Raw genomic sequence first — 9,666 nt, 5'->3', positions numbered from 1 at the left:
ATGATGAATGCAGAAAATCCAAGGCTGGGTTTTGTAATATGCTGTGAAAGATTAAGAACATCGATGTGGAATATTAGCTTGGGAATGATGTGGGGGGAGGATGTAGGGGGGAGGATGTGGGGGGGGGGGAGGATGTGGGGGGGGGGGTGGGGGGGGGAACAGAGAAATCAATGTAAAATTAAAGACAGGAAGGGTTCGAGCGTGATAACAGCGTTTAAGCATAAGGATTGAAATAAGCTAGGCGAGTGTGCCCAGGTGCTAGAGATCTTAAACTTTAGAAATAGTTAAGAAGGTGATGGAATTGAGGCCCAAAACACAATATTGAGATTGTTCAATTATGGAAAATTGACATGGAAAACAAAATTGAATGCAAATGTGGGAAACAACTCCAGGAGCTGGCAGAGGGACATTGTAATCCACTCTCTGATGTCTGGTTCTAAAAGGTATCACAGCCATTTTGTTTTTTCTTCTTTTTCTTGGTCCTAATGCTGTGTGCTGTCCATTCTGTTTTTGTTGTTGGTGATGAGATGCATTTATGCAATTTTAGTAATGAAACAGTGGATTTGCTTCATTGTAGGTTATTTAAGCTCATTTAATGTTTTGTGCTTTACAACAATGGCTACACTTCTAAAAGTACCTAGTTGGCTGTGAAGTTCTTTTGGACATACTGACACTGTGAAAGGTGTCATATAAATTCAAAACTATCTTTCTTTCAAAGAAAGGGTCTCATAGCTTTCTTTGCAACCTGAAGTTTCCAGCAGATAGTACCCAGGGAACATGAAGGTGGTTTCATTACATCGCCCATTAAGAAAGGTTTCTCTATTCAGAATGCATGCGGTGGGTAATTATTTGATATAAAAGAATATTGTGGATCAAAACAGAATAATCGTACATTACATGACTACCATTCCTGCAGTGAGTTTATTTTGTGATTATATCACATTCTATAAATGAATAACAAATGTGTTATCAATTTCCTGTGCCTGAACAAGGGACAGCAGAATAATTAAACGACAGAAGGTTTCAATCTTGTTGAGCCCTCTGATTTCGGAATAATAACTGCTGAAGATTTTGCAGTAACCCTTAATAGACAGCCGATTGCTCATTGTGCTGCTTTCAAATTCAATGAACGTTCACTGAATATAGCTCTTAGAATTCAGGACCCTATCAGGGACTAGTGCCCACTGGCTAACTAGTCACATAATGCAAAATTCATCGTCTGTCTACATACAACCAGCCACAAAATTGAACAGCTGAACCTTTTGACTAAATTGTTTTTTTTCATATCAGCTGTTATTAGACAAGAGTAATTTAATTCATCAGTTGTTTGGTTGGTTTTGTTGACTTCAATAATAATTTTAATAACACATCGCTGCTAATCTTAAGTTTACCTCAGGTCAATATTGTGACTGCAATATATTGCGTAACCCTATTTAATTGAATTTTACACCTCCAAGTTTGTGTTTTCAATTTCTGTTTGCTAAGAATACTTTTCCCCTTTATGATACAGTTATTTATGGAACAGTCCTGTGTCAAAGGTTCAGAGTTTTCCTCTGGAAACACATGCTTTAGCATGAAGGAGAAATACAACATGAAAGAATGCACTTCACTCCCCAGAGGTTGATTATGTAGCTTCCAGAAACTGTCACTCCGGAGAAAAGCAGATTCATCTCCCAGATTCAATTATGGAGGAACCAATGCTATCATTTCCTCTTAATAAAACAGTTTATCTTGTGTTGTGACAATCAAAAATCGTGGACCCTAATGAACAAAATGTCAGGCAGTTGTTGGTATTAAGGATAGCTGTAATGTTTCTCCAGGTCATGATGAAACAATCTACTGAACAAAATTAAAAAGCAAGTGCTTATTGTTTGCTAAGTCCAATCTTATCTGAGTTTGCTCTGAATTTATGGCTTTAATTCACACTTAGTATAAAATATAACTTTGCTGATTTTAATAAATCACTTGTCTTTAATAAATCTGTCATGATCAGGGGCTGGTCTTATGTCAACTTCCAAAGCAATCTTCAGTTCGAATGGAAATTCAGCTAAATCACCTCACTTAATGTTTGGAATAAATGTGACATTGTAATGCGTCAAGCGAATCATAGCTGCCTGGAAATTTAATACAAGATTTCCTATGGCTATACTCGTCTGAAAGCGCCTGATCTGGTATGATCGCAGAAACTAAGCAGCCTCAGGCCTGGTTAGTACTTGGATGGGAGACTGCCTGGGAATACCAGGTGCAGTAGGCTTTAAAAGGGTGGCATGGTGGCACAGTGGTTAGCACTGCTGCCTCACAGCGCCAGGGTCCCAGGTTCAATTCCGGCCTCGGGTCCCTGTCTGTGTGGAGTTTGCACAATTCCCCCTATGTCTGCGTGGGTTTCCTCCGGGTGCTCCGGTTTCCTCCCACACTCCAAAGATGTGTGGGTTAGGTTGATTGGCCATACTAAATTGATCCTAGTGTCAGGGGAATTAGCAGAGTAAATATGTGGGGTTACTGGAATAGGGCCTGGGTGGGATTGTGGTCAGTGCAGACTCAATGGGCCGAATGGCCTCCTTCTGCACTGTAGGGATTCTATGATTAAATATCATGAAGTCCGTAGGCCTCTGGTGCTGTGCATACACTGACTGTTTGAACATTTTACTTATAAGTGACTGATAATATAGAAGATATTTGAAAATAATCATTGTACCATTCCCTGATGTTTATATCTCAACTCTCTGTCACTCTCACAAAGAGAATTTATGGAGGACATTATGAAAGAATCCAAAAGCTTATAATGCAGGTGACAAATATAATAGAAATCAAACATCAGTATAATTTAACTTTTTACTGTTTCAGAGACCTTAGAGATAGCAGTCAGGGTTAGGAAAGGACACGATCAAACCACACATGAAGACCAAAGGGGCGATTTTGATTAAATGGTCACAATAATCAATTCTAAATTTATGACTAAAATCTATTATACCATCAAATCAATAAAACTCAGTGCAGTCATATGGAGGGAGCTTCCCTCTACTGAAGGGAAGATGTGACAGGCACAATTGTCTGAGACTTTTTCTATATTAGGAAAAATGCTCAGTTTCTAAGAACCATTGCCAAACAAAATTAACTTCAGTTTATTTCATGGAGAATGTTATTCTACCTACATGACACCAATGAGAAGCAATTTTCATGGGCTGATTTTCTGTTGACATTGCCTCTGTATCCCTTCAGACCTGCACCTTCCAGATGCAGGAGTCCAAATCCAGTGGGACCGGAGGCTCTGTTAGGATCTACACTAACAGCACCTCCCCATTTACATAAGGCTAACAAAAGCCACAAAGTAGCACTTATATGGGGGTTCTGAGAGCATATAGATAGCACATATTGGGGTTGAGAGAGGTGGTGGCGAGGTAGAGCTGGTTATTGCCACTGTGCATGTGAAATACACTGATGTGTCTTCAGATGATGTCCTCAAGGGGCAGCATGCACAGGATGGCCATTCGCATAGTTTTACATAGGATAGTCGGGCTTTTAATCAGTCTGCCCCCTGTCCAATTCCGGATGCGTTTATGTCCAGTTACCAGGGTTAGGAGGGAAGAATCACTTAAAGAGGCATGAACCTAAAGGCATTTATGAAAATGCAGGAATCTAAAAGGCAATGACTGGCCTGGAGTAGACTGCAATTCAGTTTTTTTTCACTTAAAATTAATCCATTATACTCAGAAACACAGGAGGTTCTGATGCCTTTTTTTAAGCTGCAATCTTGTCCATGGCAGCCCATGGATGAGGTTATTTTCATGCCTGATTATATTATCTCCATGTATGATATACCTTCTTCCTCCCCAACTCCACAGCACTGCTGGTCTGCTGGGCCTAGTGTTTGATATTCTTGGCTTACTGCAGTGACATGTAGCTGAGAAATAGGAGGGGGTCAAGGATAAATACAGAGGTAACCGTGTAGGATCAAGAAAAGGAAGCGAAGCCTTCCTGGAGAATCCCTGGCCATCTGGCCATGACTGTGTGGACAAGAATGGAACCAGGTAAGGACATCACCCACTTAGCTGGGCAATGGAGAACAGGAGAGACATTGGAGGACAATGGTGTGGTGACCTGTGACAAGTGATGCAAAAATATTGAGAGAATGAGAAGGGATTGTGCACAAATAATGCCATTTGTAATTTGATTAAGGATATTCCAGCTCTGAACCAGGAGTGAAGCACTGATTGGAGAGCTGCACGCACAGAGCTGTGGGAATGATGGGCATGGATTTGTGAAGGAGCAGTGCTCTAAAAGCTCGTGATACCAAATAAACCTGTTGGACTTTAACCTGGTGTTGTGAGACTTCTTACTATGGATTTGGAAAATAACAGCATGTTCAGTGGCTTCGGAGAGGAAGGAAGGTTGGAGATCAGATGGTAGTTTGCAAGGATGGAAGAGTTAAGTGTGTGTTTTTGAGGAGGGAAATGATTACGGATTTGAAAGAGCGGCTTATAGTACCTAAGGGGAGGAAACCATTTACAACATTAGCAGACATGGTGGCCAGGAAGGGAAGTTGGAAATTGTACAAATCGATTTGATTTTATTAATAAAATCAGAACATGAAAATTTATCAGAGAGTCAGCATGCATTTGGTAAGTTTAAATCATGTCTAACTAACTGTGGTGAACCATGGATGGTTACCACTCTGGGTACTGAACCATAGATGGTTATCACTATGGGTACTTGTACATATGTTACTCTTGTTACTGTTGGGGTTAGGGTTGGGGTGTTCCACCTGTTAGCATTGGTCTGTGGTACACTCCATTTGGCTCCACCTTCTTATAGGAGTATAAAGGTCACTGCCACTTCCTAGTGACCCTCAGTCTGGGATAGTATTGTTAAGCAGTATGCTCTATTCTTGTTGCAAATAAAAGCCTTTATTCCCGGGTACGATCTAGCCTCCCTGGTAATTATAGACCGGTTAGTCTTACTTCGGTGGTTGGTAAATTGATGGAAAGGGTCCTTAGGGATGGGACTTACGACCATTTAGAAAGATGCGGATTAATCCGAGATAGTCAGCACGGATTCGTGAAGGGCAAGTCGTGCCTCACAAATTTGATAGAATTTTTTGAGGAGGTAACTAAGTGTGTTGATGAAGGTAGGGCAGTTGATGTCATATACATGGATTTTAGTAAGGCGTTTGATAAGGTCCCCCATGGTCGGCTTATGATGAAAGTGAGGAGGTGTGGGATAGAGGGAAAGTTGGCCGATTGGATAGGTAACTGGCTGTCTGACCGAAGACAGAGGGTGGTGGTCGATGGAAAATTTTCGGATTGGAGGCAGGTTGCTAGCGGTGTGCCGCAGGGATCAGTGCTTGGTCCTCTGCTCTTTGTGATTTTTATTAATGACTTAGAGGAGGGGGCTGAAGGGTGGATCAGTAAATTTGCTGATGACACCAAGATTGGTGGAGTAGTGGATGAGGTGGAGGGCTGTTGTAGGCTGCAAAGAGACATAGATAGGATGCAAAGCTGGGCTGAAAAATGGCAAATGGAGTTTAACCCTGATAAATGTGAGGTGATTCATTTTGGTAGGACAAATTTAAATGTGGATTACAGGGTCAAAGGTAGGGTTCTGAAGACTGTGGAGGAACAGAGAGATCTTGGGGTCCATATCCACAGATCTCTAAAGGTTGCCACTCAAGTGGATAGAGCTGTGAAGAAGGCCTATAGTGTGTTAGCTTTTATTAACAGGGGGTTGGAGTTTAAGAGCCGTGGGGTTATGCTGCAACTGTACAGGACCTTGGTGAGACCACATTTGGAATATTGTGTGCAGTTCTGGTCACCTCACTATAAGAAGGATGTGGAAGCGCTGGAAAGAGTGCAGAGGAGATTTACCAGGATGCTGCCTGGTTTGGAGGGTAGGTCATATGAGGAAAGGTTGAGGGAGCTAGGGCTGTTCTCTCTGGAGCGGAGGAGGCTGAGGGGAGACTTAATAGAGGTGTATAAAATGATGAAGGGGATAGTTAGAGTGAACGTTCAAAGACTATTTCCTCGGGTGGATGGAGCTATTACAAGGGGGCATAACTATAGGGTTCGTGGTGGGAGATACAGGACGGATATCAGAGGTAGGTTCTTTACGCAGAGAGTGGTTGGGGTGTGGAATGGACTGCCTGCAGTGATAGTGGAGTCAGACACTTTAGAAACATTTAAGCGGTTATTGGATAGGCACATGGAGCACACCAGGATGATAGGGAGTGGGATAGCTTGATCTTGGTTTCAGATAAAGCTCGGCACAACATCGTGGGCCGAAGGGCCTGTTCTGTGCTGTACTGTTCTATGTTCTATGTTCTCCCGAGTGGATTAATCACGCATCAATTTTATGCGAAACAATTTTTGTTCTGAAAAAAAAATGGAGCAGATGCTGAAACCCGATCGGCTAACGTTGGATCCGCGTGCCGCGGGAGTGTCGAACACTTTCGACCATTGGTTGAAGTGTTTCCAGGATTATATCGACGCCTCAATAGCAGTCCAAACCGACGCCGACAGATTGCGGGTCCTCCACGCAAGCGTAAGCGACACTGTGTATGCAACAATCCGTGATTCCCAAGATTACAAAGAGGCCATCGAATTACTCAAGAAGCTGTACCATAAACCGCCAAATGAAATTCATGTTCGTCACCTATTAGCAACTCGACGGCGGCAGTCCGGCGAAACGACGGGACAGTACCTGCGCGAACTTCAACAGCTAGCCAGAGCCTGCAATTGCAAGCTGGCGTCGGCTACTCAATAGACCAACAATCTGATCCGAGATGCGTTCGTGGCGGGAATCGGTTCATCCTATATTCGCCTGCAGCTGCTAGAGCAAGGTAACTTGGACCTGGCTAAGACGGTAGAATTGGCTGATGCGATGGAAACGGCCTCCAGAAGTCTTGAAACTTACCCCACCGACCACGTGGGAACATCGTGGCAAGTACAGCCACAGACTCAACTGTACCCGGCGGCTCCTCGGAACTGCACGATCGTGCTTTCAACTTCAGACCTGACGGCTGCAGCAGCTCCAGGAGCTCCACGGTGCTATTTCTGTGGTTTCGCGAAGCACCCTCGCCAGAGATGTCCGGCCAGGACGGTATTTTGCTCCGCTTGTGGGAAGAAAGGGCACTATGCAAAAGTGTGCCGAGCAAAGCGCCCTTCTAAGCCAAGCAGTGCTGCGTGTGACTCCCCAGGATCCGTCTCCTCGTCTCCGGCTTCGTCGATGTTTTCAACCACGTGCGATTCACGGGCACCGCCATTCCTGATGACGACGATGCAAGACACGTGCGACCTGCGGGTGCCACCACTTTCAACGCCATCAACCACATGCGATCCATGGGCGCAGCCATTTTGGTCGACACCGGCCGCAGAAGACCAGCAGGGGTCCTCGTCATCGACTATCTCAGCTGCCTGCAGTTACACTCGGGATCCAACAGTGGCGTCAATCATCCTGGACCAGGCCAAGCCTCACAGACTCGACAAGTCCATGATGGACATAGAGGTAAACGGACGCCTGACACATTGTCTGTTTGACAGTGGGAGCACGGAGAGTTTCATCCATCCGGATACAGTGAAACGGTGCGCTCTCCGCGTGCAAACTGTCAGGCAGACAATCTCTATGGCGTTGAGGTCCCGATCTGTTATTGTTCTTGGGAGCTGTGTGGTAACTTTAACGGTGCGGGGCACAGTTTATGAGAACTTCAGGCTCCACGTGTTACCGCACCTTTGCGCTCCGGTACTCCTGGGGCTAGACTTTATGGTCCACCTGAAGAGTGTGACCCTGCAGTACGATGGGCCACTCCCTCCACTTTCAGTGGGAGCACAGCGGCCTCCAAATTGCCCAGCGCGCTCCACATGCAGTCTCTCGACACTCAAAATTACCCCGCCTTCCTTATTTGCAAATCTCGTGCCAGGCTGCAAGCCCATCGCAACTAAGAGCAGGCGTTACAGCGCTGAGGATCGGATCTTTATTCGATCTGAGATTCAGCGGCTCCTCAGGGAAGGGGTCATTCAACCTAGCACTAGCCCATGGAGAGCACAAGTCGTGGTGGTCAAGACTGGAGACAAGCCCCGGATGGTCATAGACTATAGTCAGACCATTAATAGGTACATGCAGCTGGACGCGTATCCTCTCCCACGCATATCTGACATGGTCAACCAGATTGAGCAGTACTGGGTGTTCTCCACCATCGACTTGAAGTCAGCCTACCACCAGCTCCCCATTTGCCCAGAGGACCGAAAATACACGGCCTTTGAGGCGGATGGCCGTCTCTACCACTTCTTAAGGGTCCCTTTTGGCGTCACTAATGGGGTCTCGGTCTTCCAGCGTGAAATGGACCAAATGGTGGACCAAAACGGGCTACAGGCTACCTTCCCGTACCTGGACAACGTCACTATCTGCGGCCATGACCAGCAGGACCACGACGCCAACCTCCAGAAGTTTTTACGCACTGCGTCTCTCCTGAACCTGACCTATAACAGGGAGAAGTGCGTATTCAGCAAGCACCGCCTAGCAATCCTCGGATACGTGGTGGAAAACGGGGTCATTGGCCCCGATCCAGACCATATGCGTCCCCTTCTTGAACTTCCCCTACCCACTAGCATCAAAGCACTGAGAAGATGCTTAGGCTTCTTCTCGTATTACGCACAGTGGGTTCCCAATTACACGGACAAAGCCCGTCCGCTCATTAAGTCTACCTCTTTTCCCCTGACAGCAGAGGCTCGCCTAGCCTTTGAAGGGATAAAAGCTGACATCGCGAAAGCTACGATGCACGCTGTCGATGAGTCCATCCCCTTCCAGGTGGAGAGTGATGCATCTGATTTCGCCCTGGCCGCCACACTTAGCCAGGCGGGCAGGCCCGTCGCCTTTTTCTCTCGCACCCTCCAAGGCCCTGAAATTCGGCACTCCGCGGTGGAAAAAGGAGGCTCAGGCCATTGTGGAGGCCGTACGGCATTGGCGCCATTATTTGGCTGGAAACGATTTACCCTGCTCACGGACCAGCGATCCGTGGCGTTCATGTTCAACAACACGTTAAGGGGAAAAATTAAGAATGATAAAATCTTGAGGTGGAGAATCGAACTCTCCACCTACAACTATGATATCATGTACCGTCCGGGGAAGCTCAATGAGCCCTCAGATGCCCTGTCGCGTGGAACATGTGCCAGTGTGCAGGAGGACCGGCTACAGGCCCTCCACAATGATCTTTACCATCTGGGGATCACTCGGCTCTTCCATTTTGTAAAGGCCCGGAATCTGCCCTACTCCATAGAAGATGTCAGGTCGATAACTCGAAGCTGCCAGGTATGTGCTGAGTGCAAGCCGCACTTCTATCGGCCTGACAGGGCACACCTCATTAAGGCCACTCACCCTTTTGAACGACTGAGTGTCGATTTCAAGGGCCCCCTTCCTTCGACAGATCGGAATGTGTATTTCCTCAACGTGGTTGACGAGTACTCCCGATTCCCCTTCGCCATTCCCTGTTCTGACATGTCCACTGCCACGGTCATCAAAGCCTTGTGGAGTCTTTTTACCCTGTTCAGCTACCCCAGTTATATCCACAGTGATAGGGGTTCGTCGTTTATGAGCGACGACTTGAGGCAATACCTGCTCTCTAAAGGAATTGCCTCAAGTAGGAATACGAGTTACAACCCCAGGGGTAACGGGCAGGTT

At 46.0% G+C, this 9,666-nt stretch overlaps 1 pseudogene; it reads left to right on the top strand.

The window, feature by feature from the left end:
* The first annotated feature begins 2,135 nt into the window (after positions 1-2,135).
* On the top strand, positions 2,136-2,254 carry LOC144500159 (5S ribosomal RNA; annotated as a pseudogene).
* The last annotated feature ends 7,412 nt before the right edge of the window (positions 2,255-9,666 follow it).

This window comes from Mustelus asterias, chromosome 10 (assembly GCF_964213995.1).
Source record: "Mustelus asterias chromosome 10, sMusAst1.hap1.1, whole genome shotgun sequence".
In the NCBI taxonomy this organism is placed as follows: domain Eukaryota; kingdom Metazoa; phylum Chordata; class Chondrichthyes; order Carcharhiniformes; family Triakidae; genus Mustelus; species Mustelus asterias.
This window is presented reverse-complemented; position numbering and strand designations above follow the sequence as displayed.